Source organism: Narcine bancroftii, chromosome 14 (assembly GCF_036971445.1).
Source record: "Narcine bancroftii isolate sNarBan1 chromosome 14, sNarBan1.hap1, whole genome shotgun sequence".
Classification (NCBI taxonomy): domain Eukaryota; kingdom Metazoa; phylum Chordata; class Chondrichthyes; order Torpediniformes; family Narcinidae; genus Narcine; species Narcine bancroftii.
Window position 1 is genome coordinate 46,670,004 of NC_091482.1, and position 12,471 is coordinate 46,682,474.

A 12,471-nucleotide genomic window follows, 5' to 3' on the forward strand; every position below is an offset into this window, starting at 1 on the left:
CCATGGTGGCTCTTGCATAGGTACCATTTTCCCTCTCGTGTTTCTATAGTACTGCAACATGTTCCTCCTTGCTTTCTCACCAACTTACCCTTGCTGCTTTTGCCACCCATGAACTCTTAGGTATGTTGCAGTAGCCAATTAACCTGCAACATGTGGGAGGAAACTAGAGCATCTGGCAAAATGTGGACACAGCACTTGAGCTTCTGGAGCTGACACAGACCTATAACATTTGCTGTGCTAGCTTTGCATGTATCAGTTAAATTGTGTCATTTGTTTTAAGTTGGTTCACATGTTTTTTTTTGCCATCTCCTTTAACAATTGGTTAACAAAATCCTATCAATCTCTGACTCGTAGAAACAGGCATCTCTGACTGTCTATGGAACTGTATTTCAAACTCTTATAGCCCTGAATTTTAGAAATAGAGCTGAACAAATTTTCCAGGTTTTATTTTGGTCCAGCTTCACAAACTTTGGTTATATATCAAGCTGTCTATTGTTTCTCCCCACTGACATGATTGACAGTGTAATATGATGTGACTGTTTTCAATATATTATTAAACAGACTCATATTCAAGCTAAAACAAGTTGAAAATTTTCAGTACTTTCACTTATAATCAATCATGTTGAAACTGCAGAAATTCTACTAATAATGACTGAGTAATTGGTATTTAAGTTCAGATATTCATTTGGAAAGTATTTTGATAAGAAATCTCACTATTATGTAAAAATGCAAATGTTAATAAATGCAAAAGAAGGTTCAGAATTTAACTAAACTATTTTAATAAGTCAATAATGTATATCCAACTATATATGCAGCTTGTTGACTTACAATAATTTCCAACTGTATTTTTGAAGTATTTATTGAAAAATATATGGTTGGCTTTGTAAGATGCATTGCTCATGGAGAATAACAGCTTGTGAAGGATGTGACCACATTTTATTTTTTATTGGTTAAAAAAAAATAAAGTATTTATTCATAAGAATAACAATTGATTTGGGAAGATTTTGGGTATATTTATGTATCCCTATGACAAAATTGAAAACTGGTATTGATTTCACATCTCAACAGAAAGATGGACTTTACCACAATGGCAATTGCAAAATGCCCAAGTGAAATCCTTAATTGCTACAGTATTCGATTAGAGCTGAAAGAACTTCCAAATGTACAATTTGAAGGTAATTTTAGAAAATTGCACTGTCGTGTAATTTTTAGTTTTGGTACATCTCCTTTGAAATGCTGGAAAAATGAATTTAATGAGTTTGCCTGGGGATGGGGAGAGGAACCAAACCTAAACATGAAATTGTGGCGGTATGCCCCGCTTGTCACGCACGCGGTGGGGCTGCCAGCCAAAATGGTGCCTTCGGGGGGTTCCTCCCGACCTCTGCACCGGGCTCAGAAGCCAGCGGTTGGGGACCCACCTGATGCCTGTGACGTCGGGGCCCCCCAGCACGGTTCTCAGCCAGGTCCGGGCTGGGAGTATAAGACCAGTATAAGGCAGCCTGCAATAAATTACAATTTTGCTCACTGAACTCAACCTGTCTGGTTGTGCAATCCTTCAGTTAGCAGTGTAGCCGCCGCTACAAAATCTTAAAACTGACTGAAATAGATTAATTTAAATTTGCAAATAGACATCCTAATGGAATGAAAATAGTTATTCAGTGCAATTGTTGTAATCTTTTGGAAAAATAGTTTCATTATCTCTTCAGATAATGCAATAGGATGTTCCATGTTAGAATGTTGAACAGTACAGGCTCTGTGGCCCACTTGTCTTTGCATGTGATGGGTATTCCTCTGTTACTTGCATATTCGTATGTTGATCTAGAAATCTCTGTTTCCACTACTGGTAGCCTGTTCCAAGAACCAATCACTGCTTTTTTTAAAAAAATATTTGCCCAGTGCATTTAAAAAAAAAACTCCATGCCCACTCCTCAAATATGTGGTCTGCACTATGTTACATTTTCACCCTGGGAGAAATATTCTGACTGGCTACCCTATGGATGCTGCTAACTTCTTTCAGAACACCTCAGCCTCCAGAAAAAAACAGCCCAACTTTGTCCAACCTCTCTTGTAGCTCATACCTTTTTAATCCAATTAACGTTCTGGTAAATTTCTTCAACATCCATTTCACAACTTTAATAACCTTTCTGTACTAGGGCTACCAGAGTTGTGCATGCTATTCTAAGACAGGCTTTATAAAATTTTATTTCACTGCAATTTGACTTCCTTACTTTTGTACTCAGTGCTTTAGTCAATGAAGGAAAGCATGCCAACTGCTATCTTTGCCAAATGAACTACTTGTGCAGCCACTTTCAAGGTTTTGTGGATCTAAACACCCAGAACTCTCTGCACAATGATATTTTTAAGAACCTTACCATTGACTCTATATATTCCCCTTGCATTTGGCCTCCTAATGTGCAACACCTCACACTTGGATTAAACTCCCATCTGCCATTTTTCTTGCTATATCTGTAACTCATCTGCATCCTGTTGTGCTCTCTGTTAACCTTCTATCTACACAGTCCACAACTCCACCAATGTTTATGTCATCTGCAAATGTACAAACCCACCCATTCATTTTTTTCATCCAAGTAAACATGAACAATAAATTTTCACTTTGAAACTATGAAGTCTCCTCCCTGTTTTAGTTTTTCTATCAATGATGTGAGGCTCACTGGCCTATACATTCCTGGGTTATGCCTACTTGAACAAGACCATCTCACCAATCTTCTGATGTTGTATTTTGCTAGTTTTCACAAAACTGTTGAAATTAATGGCGCTTTATAGCGGTGACTCTTTGCGAGCAGCTCTGATGGGAATAATCAAATGTTCCCATTCAGAACTTTAAAAAAAAATCAAACACAGAACCAAACTTGCCCATTAATATGGATGTCCTAAGATCGCTGGCAGACCTCAGAAATGGCAGATTCAGTCGGGCTGCAGGACCTTTAAACAACTGGTGCTATAGCAAGTATAACAACACCATGGGAGTTTTAAACAGCCAGCAATTCGGCTATTATCATAATCGCTCCACAGCAGATAGAATATCGCTGGCTCTCCACTCAGCTCTGGATCACTTCAAACAGCAATTCATATATATGGCTGCTCTTCTTCGTCTACAGTTTGGTCTTCAGTACTTCTGTGACATGCAGAACAGCAAGGCCAAGGCTCACAGAAATTAGTGCTGTGTCACACCCAAAGGCCCAGGCTCCATGAGTACCAGCGATGAGGGGTTTTCCCAGACATACATGACTCTGATAGCCACCTACTGTTTTGCCAACGCTGGGGTTCTGGAGCTCGCCGCTGTCAACTCTTTTCTCCCCCCCCCACCCCCCCATTGCACTTTTCTGGGAAAGCACCATGGCCATATGTCGCGAATGGCTATGATGGCTGGCCACTGTAACTGTCTACTCTATGTCTGGGACGAACTCTCCCAGCGCAAATTTCTAGTTGACATGGGTGCGGAGGTTAGTGTCCTTTCTCCTTCGAGTTATGACATCTGTACTAGGAGTGTGGGTCTGGCACTCACTGCAGTGAATAACAGTTCTATTTGTACGTAAGGCTCATGGACTATACCCCTGAAATTTGGTAACATGGAAGTTCACTCTTGCTGCTATGTCCCAGCTGTTGCTGGGTGGCGACTTCCTCAAAGCCCACTCACTAATGGTGGACTTAAAAGAGCACCGGTTGGTGAACACAACGCTCCAGTCTTTGTGCCTTGGAAAAGCCAAACTACTCACCCTGCACCTCGATGCTATGGAGTACTCAATCAATGAATTTGCCTAATTTCTTGAGTTTCTGGACATTGTCACTCCCCAGTTCTCCACTGCCACTCCCAAACATGGTGTCGCCCAAGCCAGACGCCTGCCGCCTGACAAGATGTGGCTTGCAAAAAGAGTTCCACAAAATGGAGAATCTTGGAATCATACACAGGTCTGATAGCCCGTGGGCTTCCCTCTACATATGGTGCCCAAAGCCACGAGAGACTGGAGACCTTGTAGGGATTACGGGTGCCTCAACAAGCTACCACAAATGCTGCACATATTCCAGTGACTGATGGACGCAGTGGGGTGTCGCATGAACTTCCTTTTCGTATACTTGGATGAAAAGCATCTGCATATATGCTTCCGCCACCTACAGGAGTTTGGGCTAACTGTGAACCCTGTGAAGTACAAATTTGGGCAGTCCTCTATTGAGTTGTTGGGACATCAGATCAGCAGCCGGAGTGTTGTTCCGTTGCCTAACACTTGATCGGCCCTTGCTACGACACAAGAGTGGTGGACAGTAATGGCACCAGAGGCTTAGCTTCCTATTGCCAGTTCTTTTGGGGAGGGGGTGGGGTTGCCCTGTAGTGGCTCACCGGAGGCTTAATCGAACCGGCTCGGGAGGTTCCGAGTGATGTCATGACATTAACATGTGATGGCATCATTTGGAACGAGCAGGGTTTTAAAAAGCTGCATGTGACTGAGTAAATGACTTTTACTGAACTTCGACTCGACTATGATAATTTTCTCGTCTTCATCTTGCATTGTTTTAGTTGCTACAGTGTCCTTTATATCGCAAAGATAAAAATGCAAAGCTAAAAATACATAACCGACATTTCGGGCTAGAGCTCTTCATCAAGGTATGGAAAAATGTCGGCAGGTGTCCAAACAAGAAAATGGGGGTGTGGACTCAAAGGCTGGAGGTCATAGGTGGAGAAGGGAGGGAGGGGATAGCAGTGATTAAGGGAGAGGAGAGGGAAGAGAACTGGAAAGGAGAAGTGGGGGGGGGGGGTGAGAAGAGGAGAGCAGATTAACAGAAACCAGAAAAGTCGATGTTAATGTTATCTGGCTGGAGTGTTCCGAGACGGAAAATCAGGTGTTATTCCTCCAATTTGCAGGTGATCTTGGTTCATAAGGCCATGGACTGACATGTGAGTATGGGAATATGGCACAGAACTGAAATGGTTGGCTACTGGGAGATCTCTGTCACTGGTGTGGACAGAGCAAAGGTGCTCAGCGAAGCGACCTCCCAATCTTCACCCAGTCTCTCCAGTGTATAGAAGGTCACAAAGGGAGCACTGGATGCAGTAAATCAGTCCTGTAGATACACAAGTTAAGTGTGGGCTTCACTTGAAAGGCCTGTTCGGGGCCCTGGACCATGGTGAGGGAGGTGTGGGCCCAAGCGTGGCACCTCCTGCAGCCACCGAGGAAGTTGCCAGTTGGGGCGCAATTGGCGGGGAGGGATGACTGCATGAGGAAGTCATGGAGAGAGCAGTCCTGATGGAAGGAGGAGAGGGGGAGATTTGTCTGGTGGTGGGATCCTGTTGTAAGGGTTGGAAATTCTGGAGGATAATGTATTGGTTGCGGAGGCTGGTGGGATGGTAGGTGGGGGTGAGGGAGGAGTTTATGTTGCATCTGGGTGCAGAAGGGTCCATAGCAGATGAGCGGGAAATGGAGGAGATGCGGGCAAGGGTTGAGTTGATGGTGGTGGAGGAGAAGCCACATTTGTGGCAGACATTTTGGAAGATCTTGACTGGAAGACCTTTTTTTGGAATATTTAAAAAAAAAAATTTAGACAATGTAGTCAAATACAAAATTAAAAAATACCCAAAAGACCCCCCCTCAAAAAAAAACGCATGAGAGTGGAAGACCTCATCTTTGGAATAGAAATTAAGAAAAGGCACACTTGCAGGGGACGTATCACCTGATTCATCTCCCACAGCAGTCTCCCCTTCCTGGATCTCTGTCTTCATCTCGGGAGACTAGTTTTCCACCGACATATTACAAACCCATTAACTCCCACAACTACCTTGACAACACTTCCTCACCACCTATCCCATGCCTTTTTGACCACACTCTTTCCCACACCCACTTCCCCCCTCCCCAACCAAACCAGGCTGTATTGTTCAGACGTCTCCCGACATTCTTTGATACTCCTGATGAAGGGCTCTAGCCTGAAAAGTCGCTTATTTATTTTTACCTTTGCTCTGCTTGACCTGCTGAGTTTCTCCAGCTTTGTGTTTTTACTCCGTGTTGCCTTTGTCCAATGCTATATTCTGAGTTGATAGAAAACCTCATACTGAACTATTCAGATATTTACAAAATAAAATTGATTTTTTTAAAAAAAAGCATGCTATATTAAAAAAAAGCATGCTTTATTGTCCTGTGTCAGGAAATGTTTCATCTTTGGTAATAATCTTTCTGTTTTATTACTGCCTCAGTCGATGATGCTGCAGCTCTTTAAGGGTAGATTTCAATCATCTATAATGTTGCAATTTTGTCCAACTTTAGGGTTCCAGCTTATAGATTCTAATTGTACATAGAAGATGCTGTCAGCTGATTTTTTTTAAAAATACCGTTAAAACAAAAATATATTATGCTATCTTGTGTCAGAACTGAAACTTAAAAAGTATGGATATCCTTTCAGTTAATTTAATGAAATTCCTGTATGGTGTGACTTTTGGAACAGTCTTTTGTAATCGTCCTATGGAGGTGGAGTGCATTGTTTGTTAATTCACTTGATCAACCATTGTGGCAGAGTTCAGGACTGTTGATTCAGAGACTCACCTTGGCAGCAATGGACGTTCAATTTAATTAAATAAGTCTAAAATTAAAATAAAAGCTGGTTTACATTAAACTGTCAGATTGCTGTTAACACTCATCTGGTTCCCTAATGTCTTTCAGGAATGGAAATTTGAGACCCTTGACCTGTTTTGGTGGGTCTGAAGTCACACATTGCCCAATGCAGTTGACTGTTAACTGCCCCCTCAGCTCACAGGGCAATTAAATAAGTTGTGATTGCCATTGTTATCTGTGTCCCACCAAAATTAAAGTTTGTTAATTTTTCCACCTGAGCTCAACTGTTGGATCAACTCAGATTTAGATTTCAGGTTTTTTGTTTGGAGTACAATGAGCGGAGAAGAATGAGGGGCGATTTGATAGAGGTTTACAAGATTATGAAATGTATTGACAGTGGATGCGAGTACGCTTTTTCCACTTAGATTGGGAGAGATAGTTTCAAGCTGAAAGGTTTAGGGGAAACATTAGGGGAAAGTTCTTCCCTCAGAGTGGAATGAGCTGCCATCTAATGTGGTGAATGCAGCTCTATCGTGTGTTTAAGAAAAAATTGGATCAATACGTGGATGGGAGAAGTCTGGAGGGTTATGAAATGGGAGCAGGTCAATGGGACTAGCAGATTCATGGTAAGGACAGACTAAATGGGCCAAATGGCCTGTTTTCTGTGCTGTAGCATTCTATGGTTCTACATACGTGACATCGTGTACAATCCTGAGATTCTTTTTTCTGCATGTGAGGCAGAATTAACACTTAATGGTGGTGCAGAAAAACTACTCAACATGCACATGTAAATAAATAAAGAGCTGTAAACAAACTGCAATACAGAGAGGGAAAAATAATCAATAAGGTGCAAAAGTAAGACTTTAAATGAGTCCCTGATTGAGTTTATTACTGTGGAGACTGATTGTGGAGGATAAGCAGCTGTTCCTGAACCTGGTGACTCAAGTCTTGTAGCACCTATACCTCTTTCCTGATGGCAACAGCAAGAGCAGAGCTTGTGTTGGGTGGTGTGGAGCCTTAATGATTGCTGTTGCTCTCTGCTTTCCTTGTTGATGTTCTCGATGGTGGGGAGGGTTTTGTCTGGGCTGTGTTTATTACCTTTTGCAGGGTTTTACATTCAGGGATATTGGTGTTCCCATACCAGACTGTGATGCAGCCAGTTAGCGTACTTTCTTTGCCAGGGTTTCCAATGTCATGCCAGACCTCCTTAAACTCTTGAGGTGATAACATGCTTTCTTCACAATGCTCTAAGTGTGATGGGTCCAGGAAAGATACTACATGACAGTGACTCCAAAGAACTTAAATTTGCTCACCCTCTGCATCTCTAGCCCCTTTTCCACTGGCATCTGGTCCCAGGAATTAACAGGGAATTAACCGGTTAAGGGTCCAGTGGAAAAAGAAAACAATCAACACCAGCTGATGTGGGGATTGATTTCCTCTACCCCTTCTCGTATCCCTGGCATCAACTGACGTGTTGATTAAACGAGTGGAAAAAGAACAACTTCCATCCATTCCATTGGAAGATAGACTCTGTGATGCTCAGAGATGTGTGTTTAATGGAAAAGGTGGCCCAGTGGAAATAACACAAATGTCTTCCGATTCCGCAGCACAGCATGGCCAATTAACAGGGATGCCAGTAGAAAAAGGGCTTCCGATTTCCCCCTATGATCACTGGATCATATACCTCTGGTTTCCCTTTTTTGGAATAGTTTATCTAAATTTTCTCAATGTATTAATATCCAAGTATAAAGAATAATAATCATGTATTAGAAATCAATTATACGTTTCATATTATACCCTCTAAAATCACACAACCCCCCCCCCAAAAGCAAAAGTTAAAAAACAAAAAGATAAATAAAGGAGTAGAGTGAAAGAAAAGTAAAGACAAACCTAGTTACCAAAATATCGCCACCATTCATTCAACTTTGTCTTCTCAATATCATTCATTTACTTATCCCAAGAAGTTAGCAAGGTTTCATGAGGTTCAAGGAAAACCCTTTATAAATAAATGCCTACAGTATGTAAGTATGGCACCAAATTTTCAAAAAAAGTATCATATTTATTCCTTAAATTATATGTAATCTCAAGTGGTATACAACTATATATTTCCACATGCCATCTTTCCATTCCTAAATGGGATTCCAATTTCCATTTCACTGCTATACATTTTCTTGCAACTGGTAATGCAATTTTCATAAATTCCTTTTGAAAAAAATTCAATTTCAATCTTGGTCATTGCCAAAATATTACCCAATAAAAAGAGCATTGGATCTTGTGGAAATTTAACTCCTGTGACTTGTTTTAGAAATTTTCCTAATTCTATGCAAAATGGCCTCAATTTTTAACGTGACCATGTAGAATGCAAAAAAATACCTATCCCTTGACTATACCTAAAATATTTATTTAATGGATCTGATTTTAATCTTTTTAATTTTTATGGAGTAAGATACAATTGATGTAAAAAAAAATTATACTGAACCAATCTAACATTTATTGTTTGTTGTACTGTCATAATTCCTGCCAATTTTTCTCCACAGTGCTTAAAAATGTTTCCCATCTTTGTCTAGATCTATGAATTCTCTGCTTCAAAATTCCCTTTTGCAATAATATATATGTAACAGATAAACCTTGATAGATCTATTGCAAATCAAAGTTTCTATTTCACTTCTTTCAGGGTTAGGTTTGTTGGATCTAATTTATCTCGTAATTTTGCTTTTATTTGATAATAACAAAATATTGTGGTTTGTATCCCATATTTATTTTTTAATTGATCAAATGACATTATATTTCCTCCTTCATAACAATCTGCTATATTTCTGATTCCTTCAGAGAACCAAATATTAAAAAGTTGATAATTCATTGTAATTGGTATGTCTATTTTGAGTCAAAGGCATTTTAATTAACCCAAAGGTCCTCATTTCCATTTTGTTATTTACTTTATTCCATCAGATGCTTCAATAATGAAGTATCCCTGTCTCCAGATATTAACCTCGGTTCCCATTTATTTATAAAATCTTCAGGTATCTTCAATCATCTCTTATCCATCTCTGTCTTAATCCATGCTGGTTTCTCTCCCTATTTGAAAAAAAGGAGAAATCTCATTTGTGTAGGTTTATAATTTTAAAATTTGGAAGTTGCAGACCTCCTAATTCATATTTCTATGTTAATTTTTCCAACAAAATTCTCGACATCTTCCCCTTCCAAATAAATTTTCTTACATACTTAGTTAATTCCTGAAAAAATTTCTACGGAAGAGATATAGGGAATGTTTGAAAATGATATTGTATTTTGGAAATGTATTCATTTTTATGTAGTTAACTCTTCCCAATAATGTTATTGGTAATTCCATCCATTTTTAAAACTTCATTAATTTAGGGATATAATTCAGTTTAAAAATATTATTTAAATTATTATCTACTCATCCCTAAATATTTTATTCCATTCATCAGGCATTTAAATTGGGTATTTCTTGTACACTGAGTATCATCATCTCTGGTAAGAGGCATAATCTCACCATTATCCAAATTTACTTTATGAACTTTCTGGTTCCGTCAAATACATCATCTGCAAATAAATTAATCTTGTATTCCTCTCTACCAACTCTAAAACCTTTAACATCAGAATAAGACCAAATCAATTCTGCTAATGGTTCAATTGTCTGCTAGATCTAGTTAAATGAAAAGGTGTGAACCTTTATCTATTTGTTACATCTTTAGCTTTTGCTCCATGATATAAAGCTTTAATCCAATTTGCAAATATTGATCCCAATCCAAATTTATCAAGTACTTGAAATAAAAAGTCACATCCTAATCTGTCAAATGCTTTTTCAACATCCAAGGCCACTGCGACACTTAACTTTCCCCTCTTTTGTGCCAGTGTGGAAGAGCACATCGGAACGAAGGTGAACCGGCTCTGCATTGTTACAGCCATGGTAGTGGAGCATCCACTTCATGGTGGTGCCGCCGGGTGCGTTGTCTTCTGTGATCAAGCGCCATGATATCACCGCCTGCGTGTAGGCGGGACTTTTGGGCTTATAATTCGCTGCACGGCTTTTCAAAAATGGAAGTTCAAGCGACTTAGTGTGTAGTGTCCTCATTTCACTTCCCCTAGTAACTACCGCTACAATTGGTTTGACCCTTTGAAAAGGCAGTTTGAGCGTATACATGTCGACATTGTGGGCCCGCTACCTGTCTCCCGGGACGCCTGGTATCTGTTAATGGTGGTTGACCGCACCACAAGATGGCAAGAAGCCATCCCGCTAAAAGACACTTCCACTGATTCCTGTGCCAGGGCATTGCTCACGCAATGGATTGCGAGGTTCGGAATAGCAGCTCATATTAACACTGTCAGAGGGGCACAATTTACATCGGCACTGTGGACACAACTAGCAACTCTTCTGGGCATTAAGCTGCACCACACCTCTGCCTACCATACACAATCCAATGGCCTCGTTGAACGCTTCCACTGCCACCTGAAGTCAGCTCTCATGTCCCATTTAACCAGCCCCAGCTGGGTGGAAGGGCTCCTGGTCATCCGATCTGCACCCAAATAGGACCTGCGGTCCTCCTCTGCGGAAATGGTGTACAGCGTCCCATTAATCTTGCCAGGTGAATTTTTCCCACCGTCCCATGACTTGGACGCCGAGGAGAGAGAAGCTTTGTATAAACTACGGGACAGGTTAGCCTCCTTCACCCCCCCAAAACACCACAGGTGCAGGCCTGCGTCCATTTCTCAGGACTTTGTTTTTGTCTACTGTGGACCACATTCTGCCCCCCTCCAATGACCCTATAAGGGCCTGTACAAAGTCCTCATGGGCAAAACTTTCACGCTGGACATTGGGAGTAGAGAGGAACTGTTCGCAGATGACTGGCTGAAGACCGTACACCTCGACCTCAGCCAGCCGGTCGTGCCAGTGCAACCCAAGTGCTGGGGACGACCTCCCAAGGGTCCAGCCCCACAGTGCTCAAGGGTAATGGAATGCTAGTGTTGGTTCTGGGGGGGTGGGTTGTGTGGCAGTGGATATTGGAATGCAGGCAAATGGCTCCGCATCAAGATGGCGCCGCCCAGTGTGTCTTCTTCCATGATCAAGCGGGACGTGCACTCAGAAGTGCAGTGACATCACCGCCTGCGTGTAGGCGGGACTTATGGGCTGCCTTGTAAGGTGCAGTGCGGTCTTTTCAAAAATCAACTGTTGGACGTGCAAGTGACTTGCAGTGTGTAGTCTCCTTATTTCACTTCCCCTAGTAACTACCACTACACCAGGTGTATTATACTCAATAATCTAGTTACATATCTGCTAATTTTCTCTTTTTAACAAATTTCCACTTTTTAACAGCCAGGTCCATATTTTAATAAATATTTTGACAACCTATTTGCTAATATCTTTTGCTACTGTTTTATAATCTGCTTAATCGCAGGACGATGAATTCAACACCCTCCAGAAGTGGACACAAGACACTTGGATGAACGTACTGGGTTGGATGAACGTACTGGGGATTATAGGTCATTTGGGTGTAGTTGGGTGGCATGGGCTCATGGGCCTGTTAGATGTATTTTTAAATTTAAAATTAAAAAAAATAAATTTCACTGCTGAAGGAATACAGCTCCTTTGGAGATGTCATCTTTTGGACAAGACTGAAAACCAAAGCTGTGTCTCTTTCAAATGTGAAAGGTTATATGGCCCTCTTTCAGAAGTGCAGCCAGTGATTATTCCTGGTGTCCAGAGTAATGTGTGCGTACCAATCCCAGTACATAAAGAAAAATCTTTATGGCACAGTTAGAAAGGCGGCTCGTGCAACTCTTACAGCACCAGTGACCTGGATTTGAATCTGGCGCTATCTGTAGGGAGTTTGTACGTTCTCCCTGTGTCTGTGTGGGTTTATTGCTCTGGTTTCATCCCACCCTTCAAAAGCAT

General features: G+C 41.1%; 1 protein-coding gene across 7 annotated transcripts in view; it reads left to right on the forward strand.

The window, feature by feature from the left end:
• The window catches only part of rnf111 (ring finger protein 111), a 94,415-nt gene that overhangs the window by 15,364 nt on the left and 66,580 nt on the right, over positions 1 to 12,471 (forward strand). The window contains exon 2 of one of the 7 annotated variants that reach the window (XM_069911965.1): positions 1,069 to 1,175. The exons of the other annotated variants lie outside the window; for them this stretch is intronic. The gene's annotated coding sequence lies outside the window, so the exon portion shown is untranslated. The remainder of the gene's footprint in view (positions 1 to 1,068; positions 1,176 to 12,471) is intronic. 7 annotated transcript variants of the gene reach the window in all.